Source organism: Sorex araneus, chromosome 5 (genome assembly GCF_027595985.1).
Source record: "Sorex araneus isolate mSorAra2 chromosome 5, mSorAra2.pri, whole genome shotgun sequence".
Lineage (NCBI taxonomy): Eukaryota > Metazoa > Chordata > Mammalia > Eulipotyphla > Soricidae > Sorex > Sorex araneus.
The window spans coordinates 82,845,226-82,861,495 of NC_073306.1; the positions used below are offsets into that span (position 1 = coordinate 82,845,226).

General features: G+C 42.5%; 2 non-coding genes across 2 annotated transcripts; both read right to left on the reverse strand.

Moving 5' to 3' along the window:
* Nucleotides 1–421: 421 nt before the first annotated feature.
* On the reverse strand, nucleotides 422–634 carry LOC129405178 (small nucleolar RNA U3). Its single transcript, XR_008630369.1, has one exon. It is a non-coding gene; the product is annotated as a small nucleolar RNA U3 (small nucleolar RNA).
* A 4,962-nt stretch (nucleotides 635–5,596) lies between these two features.
* On the reverse strand, nucleotides 5,597–5,700 carry LOC129405449 (small nucleolar RNA U13). The gene has a single exon (XR_008630590.1). It is a non-coding gene; the product is annotated as a small nucleolar RNA U13 (small nucleolar RNA).
* Nucleotides 5,701–16,270: the final 10,570 nt, after the last annotated feature.

Consider the following 16,270-nt stretch of genomic DNA (forward strand, 5'->3'; position numbering starts at 1 on the left):
CACTCTTGTCTCCTGCTTCTCACCCCCTTCTGTCTATTTTTTGCCTTCTAGTCTTGCAAGAACTTCCCTGTTGGCTCAAAAGAGCAGCTTGTTAGGGTTAGAGGGCTGACCTGCTAGAAAGCTCTCCTGAGCCTTCACTCCATCAGGGCAGGGGCCCACCTGCCCCTGTCAGCTGATAATCAGCAGAGCTGGGAGTTGGACTGGCAGGGAAGGGAAAGGTTTTCCTTTGCCTCCCCAAACTGCTTTTTTATTTATTTTGTTTTTGCAATGGAGGCAGTTTGATACTGAGTATTAAGTTCTCAAAGGATTGGTGAGCCACTTGTTAAATTGCCATATATCCAGAAAGTTTGTGACTCAATTGTAAACTGTTGGCAGTTTATAAAATTAATTTTTTAATGCAAAAAATTTTGTTTTTACCGGGACCACTCAGACTGCATCCTCTCCCTCTCTGTCTTCCAAAGGAAGAGAAGAACGAGCATCAATGGTAAAAGGCAGGTGCAAAAGCAATACCTGGAACCAGCTTCATGCTCAGGAAAGGATGCTCTGGTTCCTCTCATGATTTTGGTTGCTCTACACCATCAGATAAACTTCTCTAGTAACACACTATAGAAATAATCCCTGAAAGTATAGTCTTGCAAAAACTTTTTAATTTCCCCTATTCCCCCCTCCCCCCCGCCATTGTTTGTTGCTGCAATGACTGGGGCCTGGATATGATCACAAGTGGTTGAGTGTTGGCACACTCACATAAAATTCTTGCTGTGGTTGTTGCATTTCTGAATGTGTTACTTGCTGTGGATGGTTGAGCTTCTTTAGCAGTGCTTGCTGGGGCTTATACTTGTGCTCACTCACACTCTGGGGGTGCTCACTGGGGTCTCTGCAGTGCTTGCACAAGCACTCCGGGGGCCTTCTGTAACTCTGCTTGCACATCTGTTGAGTCTCGCTTCTTGTACACACCTGGCACAGTGCAACTGTAAAATTATTTTCAGTGCAGGGGATCTCAGCCTGCAGAGATCATGCTTGTTACATGTGGTGGCACTGGGAATTGAATTGGTGACTTCATTCTTGCAAAACTTGTGCTTTATTCACTGAGCCATTTACCTGCCCCTGGTAGTTTGAAATCAACTGTGGTTGGAGTTTTCACATCAGTGAAATTGGCAAGTATTGCAAAACAGGACACTGGTTTCTCCTGTAGCCATAATTTTACCAAAGCAGCCCTGAACAAATTCTTCTCCTAAAATTGCTAGCTGAGAGGTAGACAACAGGATTCTGAACTTCACATTTTGTTCAACATACATTTTTGAAAATTCTTTAAGGGGCTGGAGTGAAAGTACAATGGGTAGGGCGTTTGCCTTGCACGCGGCCAACCTGGGTTCGATTTTCAGCATCCCATATGGTCCCCTGAGCACCGCCAGGAGTAATTCCTGAGTGCAGAACCAGGAGTAACCCCTGTCTATTGCTGGGTATGACCCAAAAAGCAAAAAGCAAAATAATAATAATAATACTAATAATGATAATGATAATAATAATAACAATAACACTGTCATAGCACTGTCATCCCGTTGTTCATCAATTTGCTGGAGCAGGCACCAGTAACATTTCCATTGTGAGACTTGTTGTTACTGGTTTTGGCATATCGAGTATGCCATGTGTAACTTGCCAGGCTCTGCCAAATAATAATAATAATAATAATAATAATAATAATAATAATAATAATAATAAATTCTTTAAACCATAAAAGAAGTGTAAGTTTGTTAGGGAGCATTTGAATAATAGCGGACAAGTAAAAACTAAAATGTAAACTCTATTTTTTACTTCTAGCCGCGGGGATCACTATTGTTTCTATGTACACACACACTGATTCATTGAATGGGTAGAAATTGAAACAAGAAATGTCTTTATTTTTTCTCATACCTCTGCTACTATTCTCTATCACGTGTATAGAATTTTACTTGCCTTTCCCCCGAAGACTGGTTTAAACAGACACAATAGCTTTCTGGTCACTTTTAGTCATTGAAAAAAACAGTGTAGTCCAGTTCAATTTAAGACTTAAATGTTACACCCAGTGCAAAGCTTTTCTCATCTCAGAAGCCAGTGGGAAAGGAGTCATTCATTCTCCTTTTATCTCCTCCCCATGGGGACAGAGGAAGAAGGATAACATTCTTTTCATTTAGTGGCTGCATTTTGTAGCTCTCTGCTGGCTGATGTGGTTGGCCTAAACACTCTCTAGCATGGCAGCATGCTCTTGGGATGCTTGTCCAGGGAACTCCCTATGTGGTCTATTTTCCTGCTGACTGACATGTGACCCTCCCAAGTTCTGCCTCCAGGTAAACCCATGGCCTCTTACTGCTGGAACCTCTTTGCTCCACTAGGCTGCCTTCTTGGGTGGGGTCACTTCAAAAGAGCTGTAGTGTGACCACTTCCAAGCTGTCGAGTGGGTACTTCCAGAGTACCCACTCAAGTGCTCAGACGCACTCTTGCCCACAACACACTCAGCTGCTGACCCCTCGCTGCTTGCCTTCATCATGTCCAGTTCCAGACAGTAGTAGGCAGGCAGCACAGTAGCTGGCTTGGTGGGTGGGGTGGAGGGGGTCAGGGAGCAATTGTGCCACACCAATTTGCTCAAGGGTCACTCCTGATGGGGTTGGGAGGACCATATAGGGTGGTGTTTGGGATGGAACTGGGGTCAGCTGTGTGCAAGGCAAGCACCCTACCGTCTGTGCTATCACTCCACTCCTGCTGTTGGCGTGTTTTGAGTGACAGCTCCCACTGCCCATCCCCCTCCCTCACTTGGGGAAAAGAAAAAGAAAATCATTTACATAACCTAGATCTTGAAATATTCAGTTTAAAGGGCCTCCTTTGTGTTTTTTTGAAATATTTTTTATTGAATCACTGAGAAATAGACACTTACACAGCTGTTTATGAGTAGATTTCAATCATACAGTGTTCCAACACCCATCCCTTCACCAGTGTATGTTTCCCAGCACCAGTGACACCACTGGTTTCCCTCACATCACCCCCATGTCCCCCATTCTGCCTCTATGGCAGGCACTTTCATTCTGTCTGTCTGTCTGTCTGTCTGTCTGTCTGTCTGTCTCCCACACACACCTTTTTGGGCATGGTGGTATGCAATACAGATACTGAAAGGTAATCAGGTATATCCCTTTACCTACTTTTAGCACTCAGTTCTTGTCCAACATGATCATTCCCACCTAATATTATACAACTGGTGCCTTCTGTATCATACTTACCCTCCGCCCCTCACACACACTTGTGGTTGATTCCAACCATGGACCAATCCTTCCTTTGTGTGTTGGGGGGTCAACAATGGGATGTGAACTGCTCTTAGCATTTTTAGTAAGTTTTGCAGTTATTTGTGGCATTCCCTTTAATAGAGGAGACCTATATCATCAACTGTTTTCAGCTTAGGAACTTGAACTGAAACTTAAAATTAGTTCACACAAGGGCCAGGGAGGTAGCTCAAGAAGCACATGCTAGCATGCATAGGACACTAGTTTGGATCCTGGCACTTTATCATTCATTATGGGCTTGGTGACCCCCAGCCCACTGTGTAAGCTCAAAAGCAAACAGATGGTCCACACACATACTATGGTTTATTTGTGGGCTGGGAGAGAAGCAACATCCTGCTGTGCTCAGGGATCCTTCCTAGCAGTGTTTAGGGGGACCATATATACTATCAGGCGTAGAGTCAGATCATCCATGTGCAACCCAAATGCCTTAACTCTGCACTATCTCTCTGGCATGCCATATATTTCATTAAACAAATGGGATTATTCTAAATATTTTTCTACCATTTTCTTTTCTTGTGAGTCCAAATAGTTTATCTTGGGCTTAAAATTATTTTTTTAGTTATTACATGAGCATCTATTTTTAAACATTATTGCATTGTTTTTTTTTTTTTTTTTTTTTTTGCTTTTTGGGTCACACCCAGCGATGCTCAGGGGTTACTCCTGGCTTTGCACTCAGGAATTACTCCTGGCGGTGCTTGGGGGACCATATGGGATGCCAGGGATCGAACCCGGGTCGGCCGCGTGCAAGGCAAACGCCCTACCCGCTGTGCTATCGCTCTGGCCCTATTGCATTGTTTTTCTTTGCATGTTTCCTTTCTTCTTTTGTATGCATGCCCTACTTTTGCATGTATGCTCATTTAAATCTCGGGACATTTCTAATTTATTTTATTTTATTTTCTGATTTATTTTAATATAAATTTAATTTGGGGGGCCACACTCGACGGTGCTTGGGGTCCTACTCCGGTTCAGTGCTCCGGGGTCACTCCTAGTGGTATTAGGGGCACCACATGGTGCTTCATGTGGGGACCCAGGTTTGATCCTCTTGTGCATGCAAAGCACACGTTCCAGTCAGGACCGTCAGAATTTTCTAGAACTTTTAAGGTTTTAAATATCCTTATTGTTATCAAATACCATAAACAAAGGTTAGGGGAATTAAATGTGTCTATGAGTTTTAGCTGTGGGATAAACTAATTTTGAAGGTGGGGAGTTTGTATCACACTGGAAGGAGCTCAGGGCTTATTCCTTCCTCTGTGCTCAGGAGTCACTTCTGGAATGGCTCAGGGGTACCATAGGCAGTACCAGGAACTGAACATACATGCCAGAAGGTGACCTACATGGGTAGGTCCCATGAAGGCAAGCACCTTACCCATTGATTATCTTTGTATTTTCTCTCTCCACTTCAAAGGGATAAACTATTTCCCCAGGCAATATAAATCTTTACAAGCTTGTAAGCATTTCCTTGAACAGATGTCTGATGATATATTTGATCAGCCCTCCACTGGGGCATTTAACTGCTCCCTGTTCTTTCTTATTTTAAACAAAGCTACACTGAACAGTCAGTTTTCCTACATTCCAGGCACACTCTTTGGTTTGTTTTGAAGAGTGATTTTTGGGCCACACCCAGGGAGGTCACTCTGACATTGCTCCTGCTGGGGACCGTGCCATGCTGCAGCCATTTGTGCCTTCTTTCTGGCCTTGTTTGCTCCACGTGGTCCTTTGAGCACCATTCTTGGAGTTACTGCTGAGTAGAGTCCCAGTCCCTCTGGGTGTGGCCTCAAAACCAAACCAAGAAAACTAAAACCAAAATCACTACTTGATAACAAACAGTTTAATGTTTATCTTGGTTTTGAGTCCAGCTTCAGTCAGAAAAGATTCATAATGCTTTTGTTTGTTTGTTTGTTTGTTTCTGGGCCACACCTGGGGATACTCTGATTTTACTCCTAGTTCTGTGCTCAAGAATCATTCCTGAAAGTGCTCAGGGACTATATGTGGTTCTGAGGATTGAACCTGGGTCTGCTAAGTGCAAGGCAAATGACTATCTACTATACTGTTCTATGCTTCTTTTCACCCCTAAGGATCATTTTCCCTCACAGGGCTCAGGAAGTTATGTCAACTCTTAGAGCGCTTTATATGATGAACACAAACATTAACTCTCTTGGCAAGAAGGCCTAGAGAAATGGGTGCTTCTCCTCCTTCCCTTTGTGTTGACCAGTATTTGCTATCCCGGATTCCTTTGCTTGCTCTGGAGCTGCAGGTTCACTTGCTGTTTGTTTGTTTGTTTGTTTTAACATCAGATGGGTAATGTGCCAATATTCTAACAAGATTTAAGGGAGGAATACGTCACACAAATATGTGAGCACTTAATCGTCTTGTTTATGAACTGAGAAAAAATCCCCATTTGCTGTTTTTATAAAAAAATAACTTTATTGGGGGCTGGAGCGATAGCACAGCGGATAGGGCATTTGCCTTGCACGCGGCCAACCCGGGTTCGATCCCCGGCATCCCATATGGTCCCCCAAGCACCGCCAGGAGTAATTCCCGAGTGCAAAGCCAGAAGTAACCCCTGAGCATCGCTGGGTGTGACCCAAAAAGCAAAAAAAAAATAATAACTTTATTAAGTCATTAGTTTTTTTAAAATTATTATTTTTTGAATCACCATGAGAACAGTTATAAAGATTTCCAGTTTAAGTCTCGGTCATACAATGATCAAACACCCATCCCTTCACCCATGCACATCTTCCACCACCAAGAACCCCGGTATACCCCCCATTCCACCCCTCCCCCTGCCTGTGTGACAGATTATTTCCACTTTACTCTCTCCCCACTTTTATTACATTCATTATTTTGACAAAAGACCCACCATTATTATTTGGAATTTTCCCCAACAATCAGACCGGCTGAAAAGGCATCATTAGATAATTTGTTTTCTATTGCTGATTATGAAGAGCATATGATGTCACGTGGTTGTAAAGCGGCCGTGCGCTTTTGGAATTCTGATATTTTAGTAAATAAGTCTGGAGGGATTTCTGTCAAAAGCCTCTGGGTTCCGAGATTAGTTTGTGTGCCTCTAGGATGATAGCCATTCAGGAGCCAGGAGCTGTTCATGGGTGGCAACTTGGGGCCTCGTCAGGGCAGGGAGAGGACCAGTTCCACTCCCCATCACATGAGGCCCCACGTGTGATGTCACTGCAGTCTCATACCTGGCTGTCCAATAGGCTCTGGAAATGTGGTGGCTACCGTGCTGCCCCGGAGAAAAGGTGGAAGGGACAAACACCTTTCCCCACCCAGGATGGCACAGCACTGTAGATTAATGCTCAGTCCAGATGCATTTCTGCCAAAAGCCTCTGGGTACCGAGATTGGATTGTGTGCCTCTGGAATTATGGCCATTCAGGGGCCAGGAGCCATTCGTGGACAGCAACTTGGTGCCTTGTCAGAGTGGGGAGTGGGACCGGTTCCACCCCCTTCCACCCGTGAGGCCCCAAGTGTCGCTGCTCTCTCTCTAGTTTTGGTCAGTGGCAGATGCTAGATCATTTATTTTTTATTGCTCACTTTGTATATCAGGAAAGCTTGGATTCCTATTGGAGAAGTGGTCCTGTAGCCACGTACCAGAGCCATGCTTGTAGAAGCTCATGGGCGCCAGGATTCCATCTGGAGAAAGCGGGGAGACTGCACCTGCTCCATCTGGGGCCTCCCGGAGATATCGGCTCAGTATGGGGCCTGGAGGATTCTCCGGTATTGTGGTGCTCGCTGGCTTTCTTCACTGCTGAGTGCGGCGAGGCCTAAGTCATTAGTTTTAAAACATTCAATATTCCACCACTATTGTACCTTCTTGCCACCATTATTTCCAGTTTTCTCAACTACCTTTGAACCTGCCCCCACATCAGGCCCTCAATACTTTACTTTATATTGCTTGTTATAAATTGCTGGCTAAAAGGATGATCAAAGAATGTGTCCTTAGAAAAAAGTTAGTGAAGATTGTTGTATCTTATCATGGAGCCCTTAAACCCTTGTATAAGAGATTACTAAAATTTTGTTACAGGTTAAGTCTTCTGTGTTTAAATTTTGTTGAGATTGGTTGCCTTCTACATACCTCCCATGCTATTGGATGTGCTAGTTGTGGGTTATCAGACTTATAGAGTTTGAGATAATAGTGTTAAAGGCCTCTGGTCATTCGGTTTCTGTCTGTCTCCATCTGACTGGATTGCAAAATTAATGTGGATGCAGCATGGAGAAATTCAGGGTCCAATGAGCTCACTTGGTAGCCCGAAAGAGAAGCAAAGCAAGAGTGCGTCTGTACCAGCAGAGGGCAGTCTTCCCTAACAGTCTGGGTGGCAGAGGCAACCTGTTCACTCAACCAGAATAAGAAAGAATCCGTGAGCCTGCCCTTTCTCTAAACCAGAGGGGATTCAGAGCAGGGACGATGCCTACCTGTGTGGTGCCACTGTGGAATTGCCTGATGCTGAGAGAAGTGCAGGCTTGAGCTCTGTCTGTGCGTAAGTACGAACTGAGTGCCCTCTGTGTAAAGCACTAGTATGGGGCTAGGATACAGAAGAGGTGGCCGAAGAGGCAGTGTTTTGTGCTGAGTAAGAAGAGGGTCTGAAGTACCATGCCTGGCTTTCAGATCCTAGTCTGACACTCCCTATGTGCTCTTGGGAAAGTTACTTACCCTTTCTGGGTTGCATTACTTTCTTTAAATAGCAGACATCTTTGCTATCTTTGACAAGCCCTGGCTGTGTTCAGGGCTCTCTAAGGCCATGCTCTGAGGGCCATATGGTGTGCGAGAGATTGAACCCAAGTCTGCCACATACAAAGCAGACTGCTCTCTGTTCCCAACACTTTTTCTTGTTGTAGTAAATAACTTCTATAGGGGTTGTATTTATTGTGGTGTCAGGAGTAACGCCAGAAATTTCTGGGATCACACTCTGAGATATGGGATGGTGCCAGGGACTGAATTTAGAGCCTTAAAGTGGACTTCAGTTAGGCAAGGAGGGTGCCATACCACTGAATTAAGTTAACAAATAGCACTTCCAGGAGTGATTACTGAGAGCAGAGCCCAGAGTAACCTCTGAGCATTGCCAGGTGTAGCGCAAAAACAAAACAAAACAAAAGAAAAAAAAAACAAAGAAAAAGAAAAAGAAAGAAAAGACACCTGAAATCTCCTTTGCAGTCATGAAGGATTAATACGAACTTATCAGAGGATATGCTCTCTCCAATATGTCTCAGATACCAGATAGGCCAATTATTTTTATTAAATATGGGAGGCACAATGAAAATCTGCTCAGTTCCTGTTATGAAAAGGAATATGGTGTTGATTGTTTACATGAATATCCTATGGATTAGTGCTCCACCTTTTAGGCCTCATTTAATCTTAGTTACCCCTTTAAGTACCCTACTCCTAAATTTAACCAAATTCAGTGTTAGGGCTTCAGCATAGGATTTTTTTTTGGGGGGGGTTTGGGTCACACCCGGTGATGCACAGGGGTTACTCCTGACTCATACACTCAGGAATTACTCCTGGCGGTGCTCGGAGGACCATATGGGATGCTGGAAATCGAACCGGGTCGGCCGCATGCAAGGCAAACGCCCTACCCGCTGTGCTATTGCTCCAGCCTCCAGCATAGGATTTTGTGGGGGTAGGTAAGTGGGGTAAAGTTCAGTTCATTGTATCCGCTAGCACCTCAGCACTTTTCATATTTCTAAAACCTTTTCTTCTGCTAACCCAAATTGGCACAATCCTATTTTTTAATTCACCATCTACTAAATTTTACTTATTTTGCCCAAGTCACTTATTTTTATGGCATTTGGGCCATACCCAAAAAGCAGTGTTGAGGGGCTCTTCCTAGCTCAATGCTCAGATGTTGCTCCTTGCCATGTTTAGGAGACCACGTGGAACTGGGAACTAACTGGGAAATACTGGAGCCCTTTGAGTCATTTCTATATCCCCTACTGTGTCCAATTTAAACATATTGTTTAAGGATGGCATAGATTACCAGCTGGTGATATGAGCCTTTGCATAATTCTCTACTAGAGATTGTTTGAGCAGATTCTCTGCTTCTTACTTTATAAAGTGTGGACAACATAATTTTCCTTAGTGAGTTGTTCTGAGGACTCAGTGTGATAATGTTGATAAAATTACATGTCTCAATTCTGTATATAATAAAGCTGTAAGAGAATTTCTTAATAATAGAACCTCATTAAAATTTATAGAACATCAATGCTTATATTTACCATTAGGATGCCAATAAAATTTATAAATGTCTTGTTGCTGTTTTCTCCTTTTGCAGATGGAAAGGACAGATCTGTTTGGAGCAGCTCTGCCATCTAAGAACAGCAGTATACCAAAGGGCGGTTAACTTAATGTGACCTTCACAAAAATTGATAAATCAGGAGAACTGATTTTCAGTAGGAAGTTTACCATGGAAGCTTGGGGATGGAGGTGGTCAAATGGGAAGAGCACTGGGTGGAGAGGAAAATGGTAGAAGGAAGTAGACTCTCTGGTGGAGGGTGTGGTGTGAAATATTTTATGCACAAAACCCTACCTAGAACAGTTTGGCAAATCATAATGCCTAAAATAAAATTTTAAAGTAATGAATTAAAAAATAAATGAACAAGCAGGATAATTGATGAGGCAGGATAATTCTCTTCCATGCAGTCTTTGGTTGTTTAATTTTAAAATCCAGAGATAGAAAAGGGAAGGAGAGAAAGGAAAGGTATTTTTTTTTTCTTTTTGGGTCACACCTGGCGATGCACAGGGGTTACTCCTGGCTCTGCACTCAGGAATTACCCCTGGCCGTGCTCAGGGGACCATATGGGATGCTGGGATTTGAACCCGGGTCGGCCGCGTGCAAGGCAAACACCCTACCCACTGTGCTATCTCTCCAGCCCCAAGGAAAGGTATTTTTGAGTTTTTTTTTTTCTGTCTTACGAATTGAAATCGACTCTATGTGAGAATATTTGGTCTTAGTCTTTGGGAAATTGCAAGAAGTTTGAAGAGTGTGGGTTAGATCACTTGGAAGGCGGAGTTTCAGTGTATCTCCCCCACCACACCAGAGCATCCTTGTGAGAGACAGAGTTCCTGTTCAGTGGTGCAAGTCAAGAAGGAAGGGGTGTCCTTGGTACTGTGAGTCTCCAGAGGGCAGACTGGAGCTGCAAAGAACAGCAGATAAGAATTGAGCTCATAGAGGACAGGAGACAGATGTTCTGGTATATTATGAACCATTGCCTCTGTGCTGATGAGAATGCCTTTTTGGGGATGATAATGATATAGGAAAGAAGAGTAGATGCGAGAAAATTTACAAGAGTCAAGAGTAGGTGGATAGTGACAAATGCTGTCCTTATTGATTGGAGGCAAGGAAAGGGGAAGAACAGAAATGACTCAGAGTTGGCAGCTGGGACAAGTGAGAGAATGTTGAAATTTATGACAGAAATAGACCATGAAGAAGGAAACTTGTTCTGTGCTGGAAGAGGATTTTGATTTTAGATGGGTTGAGTTGAGTAATGCCTATATACATTTCTCTTGTGGAACAGCCCTTTGAACCTGGAGCTCAGGAATAATTAAAGAGATAAAGGTTTTTTAAAAAATTTTATTTATTGAATCACCATGAGAGCAGTTACAAAGTTTTCAGGTTTAAGTCTCAGTCATACAATGATGAAACACCCATCCCGTAACCAGTGCACAGTTTCCACCACCAAAACCCCCAGTATATCCCCTATCCCACACCCTCCCCCTACCTGTGTGGCAGATGATTTCCACATTATTTTCTCTCTACTTTGATTGCATTCAAATATTTCGACACTGGACCCACCATTTTTTTTTATTTTTTATTTTTAATTTATTTATTTTTAATTAGTGAATCACCATGAGGGTAAAGTTACAGACTTATACATTTTTGTGCTCATGTTTCCCCCATACAAAGTTTGAGAACCCATCCCTTCACCAGTGCCCATTCTCCACCACCAGTACACCCAACATCCCTCCTACTCTCCCCAATCCCATCTCCCCTCACCCCACCCTGCCACTGTGGCAGGGCATTTCCTTTTGTTCTCTCTCTCTCATTAGGTGTTGTGGTTCGCAATAGAGGTGTTGAGTGGCCACTGTGTTCAGTCTCTAGACCACATTCAGCCCGCATCACCCTTCCCCCGCATGGCTTCCGACCACATTATACTTGGTGATCCCTTCTCTGAGTTGCCCTCTCCCCAGAATGTGAGGCCAGCTTCCAAGTCATGGAGTCAACCTCCTGGTACTTATTTCTACTATTCTTCTATTCTTGGGTGTTAGTCCCCTACTCTGTTATTCTATATTCCACAGATGAGTGCAATCTTTCTATGTCTGTCTTTCTCTTTCTGACTCATTTCACTTAGCATGATACTTTCTATGCCGATCCACTTATACGCAAATTTCATGACCTCCTTTTTTCTAACAGCTGCATAGTATTCCATTGTATAGATGTACCAAAGTTTCTTCAACCAGTCATCTGTTCTAGGGCACTCGGTTTTTTCCAAATTCCTGCTATTGTAAACAGTGCTGCAATGAACATATAAGTGCAGATGTCATTTTGACTATACTTTTTAGCTTCTCTGGGATATATTCCCAGCAGTGGTATTGCTGGGTCAAATGGGAGCTCAATATCTAATTTTTTGAGAATCGTCCATATTGTTTTCCAAAAGGGCTGAACCAGTCGGCATTCCCACCAGCAGTGTAGAAGGGTGGACCCACCATTGTTATTTGAGATTTCCCCCAAAACTTAGATCTGCCAAAAAAGCAGTTTGTTTTAGACACTTTGTTTTCTATTGCTGATTATGAATTGCATATGTTGTTGTGCAGCCGCTACTGATTTTGGAATTCTGGAATTTTAATAATTAAATCTGGAGGGATTTCTGCCCCAAGCTGCTGGGTTCTGAGATTTGTTTCTGAGTCTCTGGGATCATGGCTGTTAAGCAACTTGATCAGGAGCCAGAGAGCAATACAGGTATTTTATTTATTTGCAAAGAAGTCTTATCTAGACCTTCTGTGTTCTTCTCTCTTTTTTTTTTTTTTTGCTTTGGGGCCTCACCACTGTGCTCAGGGCTTACTCATGAACCGGTGCTTAGGATTACTCTTGGTGCTGCTCCAGAGACCATATGAGGTGATGGGGATTGAATCTAAACACAAGGGTTTGAACATGTGCAGAGTAAGCACCCTACCTGCTATATTATCGCTCTATTCCTTTGACCTTCTGATTGTGCAATTATTGAGAGAAGAAAGACCACAGGGTAGAATACTGGCCTGAGAAACAAGCAAAAGGACAGAGAAATCTACAGAAGAGGGAAAAAAAATGTAGGGTCAAATCAATGGTGAGTCCTGAGACTGTTCCAGGACGTGGTGAGAGGAAAAAGCTGAGGTTGTTGAAATCTAACCCAGCCATTGAGTAGGAAGAATGGAATGGGAACTCCTATCAGGCTTCTGTAGTTAAGACGTATGTGGTCATGAATAAATGTCCTATTGACTTAGCAAAAGATAACAGACGATATTCATTGTGGGTTCAGTTTATTGCTGCAAATATTTATGCTTTTCGAACTTCAGGATGTGATTATATTAAGAAGCAGGATCTTTAAGAATGTAAGTGAATTAAGAAAAGATAACTAAGGTAGAGCTGGAAAGATGGTCCAAAGGACTGAAGCACATGCTGTCCATGAATTAGGCCCAGGTTCAACTTCCAGCACAGCACGGTCCCCTGGCCACCAAGCCAGGAGTAACCCAAGGATCACAACTGGGTGTTATCTTCAATCGCACTCCCCATGACACACTCAATATTATTCACAAGGAGCATACTCTAAAACCACTAATATACTTTCATAAGGAGGAAATTAGGAGACAGACCTGTATAAAGTACAGACTGGGGAAAGAGGGAGACGATAGTCAACTAGAAGCCAAGGACAAAGGCATCAAAAGAAGCCAACCTGACAGGCTTCATGGCTCTGATAAAATAAATTCCTCTGTTTCAATCACCTATTCTAGGGGTAATTTGCAATTACAGCCTAACAGACCAAATAGGACCATTTTTGAGGTGGTGCCACCTGTTTCTCCTCTCTTTCTCCTGGATCTAAGAATGTCAAAATATTGCCAATCAAGAGACTGATTTTTTTTTTTTTTTGCTTTTTGGGTCACACCCAGTGATGCACAGGAGTCTCTCCTGGCTCTGCACTCAGGAATTACCCCTGGCGGTACTCAGGGAACTATATGGGATACTGGGAATTGAACCCAGGTCGGCCGCGTGCAAAGCAAACTCCCACCTGCTGTGCTATCGCTCCAGCCCCAGAAAGACTGATCTTAATGAATGGTGCTACAATCCTATCTGAGGCCACCAATCAACTGGGGTCCTCTATGATCCAAGCAGTAGTTTTCAGATTACCTGTATCGCTGAAGAACTTTCTTTTTAATCTTGATTCTTTAGGAGGAAGGTACACCTGGCAGTTTTTTTTGTTTGTTTGTTTGTTTTGTTTTGAGCCATACCCAGAGATGCTCAGGGGTTTTACTCCTGGCTCTGCACTCAGTAATCACTCCTGGCACTGCTCAGGGAAGCATATGGGAGGCTGGGCATTGAACCCAACTGGCCATGTACAGGGCAAGAACCTTACCCACTGTGCTATTGCTCGGATCCTCTAGAGGCTCTTCATACTTTGGACCAATTTTATAATGAGGATGTCACCTTTGAAGTAGGAGCATACTTTAACTTCTCTTTCTAAACACAGAGCTTTCTGGAAACTCCTCCTGTGAAGTCCCAGGACACAGTACAGTCACTGGTTGACTATTCCTGTGTCACAAGCAACAGATATGAAACACACTTTCTTCTATCTTTGTGGCTCAGAGCTACTTTCTGATTCCAAAACAGGTGGCACCACCTCAATAAGTACTTGATTTTTTTTTCCTTTTTGGGTCACACCTGGCGATGCACAGGGGTCACTCCTGGCTCTGCACTCAGGAATTACCCCTGGCGGTGCTCAGGGGATTATATGGGATGCTGGGAATTGAACCCCTGTCGGACCGCGTGCAAGGCAAATGCCCTACCCGCTATGCTATTGCTCCAGCCCTGCAATAAGTACTCGAAAAGCTTTGGCAACTATGCTTCCTGTGTCATTGAGTCTCTGTTAAAGAAATAGTCTCAGTAGGCCAGGTATAATAAGAAATTTTATTGCAGGGATTTTACTCTATACAATTGTGGGAACTAGTCATATGGTCTTAGATGGTAAGCCTTATTCTTAAACTTTTACACAACCTACCACAATTACAAAGGTGAGACATGAAAGCAGAAGTTTGGTGATATGTTGGGGGTAACCTGGGTGTTCATCATAGGAGTATATTGGATAAAGACAGTGTGGTGAAATGTGTGATATTAGTGGAGCTGTCTAGTGTACAGACAATAGCATAGATAGAATTTTAGAAAGTGCCAAATAAAAATATCTAATAGCAAATGTAAATAAAAAATTTAGACTCAAGAAAATAATATATAATGAAAAAAATGAGTACATTAATTTGGAGACCAGAAAATGGGAATAATGATTACAGCCACAAGGTCATAAAGAAAGACAACTAAAGGAAGTTGATATGATCCAATCATGAAAGTGAGCCCTGAATTGGGAAGTATGATTAATCTGTATCTGAAATTATAAAATCAAGTGGAAGGAAAACAGAACAAAACACACTAAAATGAACATTAAGAATAGAAAATCTATCAAAATAGAAAATTCTGCTAAAAATATTTAACAAAATAAAAATTATATTTAGTACAAAACCAAAGCCCTTATGCAAAAATATAGCTAAAGAGAGGGACTCAGAGTGCTGAAAATGATAAAAAGGAAATAGATATTAAGGCAAAAAGCATGGAATGAAAGTAGACAGTCTAACATATATGAGAAAGCTCTAAAACTCATAAATCTTTCAGTGGAATGGGGAATCAAAATTGCTGACCCATGAGCTCAGGGAATGAAAAGAAAAAGAAACTAAACTAAAGCAATGATGACAAATGATGTCTATGGACCCATGGGAGTTGAAGATTTAAAAAAAGCAAACTTAGAAGACTATGACTTGAATGCTATGGTTAACAGAGTTCTTAATAAATATATACTGAACTCTTGATTATGGCAATAACTAATTTGCTTATCTTTGGGTGTATGTGTGGGGGTGGAAGGGAGTGCATTGAGTAATATCCTGTGGTGCTCAGGGGCTGTTCCAAGCTCTGTGCCTCGCAGTGAACAGTGGTGATGCTCAAGGAACCATATATTATGAGAGAAATTGAAGTGAATTTACTTAAATTGATAAGTCTACTCATATCATCTATAAAATTGATAATTTTATTACAAATGCAATCAAAATATCTTTTAAAAATCGCAAAATTAGGAGGAAATGTCATCATATAATTAAAAGAAAGAGACCAGGGAGATAGGTCAAGGGTGGAAGGCGTTGGTTTGATCCCTAGCACTGCATGACTTTCTGAACACCACTACCTGTTACCCTGGTAGACCCAAGCACTGCTGGGAGAGCAAGAAAAAAATCAACTTTGAGGTCTAAGCGAAAATAAATTGATATTGCAGACTCAAGAATCACAACTAAAGGCTTGGTCTTCAGGCTCTTTCCTCCCATGAACATGTACTTCCTCTCTTTCTCTCCCCTAACATCTTTCTAAGTAAGCCTCATTCAGTAAAAAACTATTTTCTTCAAAGAAAAACCAACCCAAACAAAAAATATATATGACTGAAATATTGCACATCAAAACGTGAGATATATTATTAAAGGCATTTTCAGGAAAATTCATGTAACAATCGGAAAGGGTACCAATAAGGAATACCTAGGGACTGGAGAGGTAGTACAGCGGATAAGGTGCTCGCCTTGCATGCTGCCAACCCAAGTTCAATCCCTGGCATTCCATGTGGTCCCCTAAGAAACTCCAGGAGTAATTTTTGAGTGCAGAGCCAACAGTAAGCC